Source organism: Cyprinodon variegatus, unplaced genomic scaffold (genome assembly GCF_000732505.1).
Source record: "Cyprinodon variegatus isolate N-32 unplaced genomic scaffold, C_variegatus-1.0 Scaffold31, whole genome shotgun sequence".
Lineage (NCBI taxonomy): Eukaryota > Metazoa > Chordata > Actinopteri > Cyprinodontiformes > Cyprinodontidae > Cyprinodon > Cyprinodon variegatus.
The window spans coordinates 465,449-466,698 of record NW_015150484.1 but is presented as its reverse complement, the minus strand read 5'-3'; positions in this window follow the sequence as shown (position 1 = coordinate 466,698).

The following is a 1,250-nucleotide window of genomic DNA, read 5'->3' as shown; positions in this document are numbered from 1 at the left end:
AAATCATCCCTCTCTCAGACATTTTCTCAGCCTTTCAGGTAAAACAAACTGAATAAAAAAATTTTCACTGGATAAATAGCATTACTAAATAAATGAGTAAAAAGAAATAAAAATGTTCCCACCACAAAAAGCTGTGTGGTCTGGGAGGTCTGTAAAACAATGGTTTCCAAATTCAGTCCTAAGGGCTGCTAACTTACATTTTGAAATTGCTTTTCAAGAAAGAAAAACAGCAACAGAGGATTACAAATCTAAGATCAGTCAGAAGGTTACTTGTTCCAAAAGGAACAACTAACTAGCAGCTTCCTAGAAATAGAAGTAGAAATTATAATATTTAACATTGAAATGTCAAAAATAAATACTCAAGTAAAGTAAAGATACTTTAAAAAACTACTTATTAAAGTAATCAAGTAAATTCACTCTCTAAACCATTCTATACAAATTCTTCTCAAAGCGTGTCAAGAAAAACAAAACAAAAAAAGAAAGAATCGTTTTTGCCTTAATGATTCAGAATAAAACGACTGAAATAGGAATTGCTAACTCTATGATTTGCCCATTGATACTCTTCCAGATATTCCATTATGGACCCTTAGACAGATAACAGTTGACTTGCATTTAATGGAGAAAGAAAGAGAGATAGGATTTAAAGAGGTAGACTAATACATAGAAAGTATTAACAATATTAAAGTCTTTATAGATGTTTCTATAGTGAAAAACGATAAAGTTGGCATAACCTTTGAGGTTCTAGATTTGGATATAACGAAGAATTAAAGAATACCAGAAAAATTAACAGCGTATACAAGATAATTAATGACAATCTGGATAGCTTTAGAATGGGTCGGTGAAAAGTGTTCAAGAGACTCTTTCAGACTCAAGACAGGAGTCACGAATCTATATAGAAATAAAAATAAACTAATTATAAATTACTGCAAAGAGCATCCGAGACAAACTTTTTGATTATATTTCTATTATATTTTTAAAAGAACAGGTATTTTTTTTTACATGTATAAACATTTTTGTTAATAAAAATAGCCACAGAACAAGATACAAAAAAGTAACAAGGCATACCAGAGAGAAGGGTAGCTATATTTTGATTTTCAATACAGATGAAAACATACAGATATAATAAGATATAATTAAATTTCTTTGTGCAAAAATAAAAAAAGGTAAGGATTATGATAACTTACATGTATGAATAAGAATTTTGCCAAATATTGTGATCAGATTAATCCCCAGTCTCATATTTATATTAG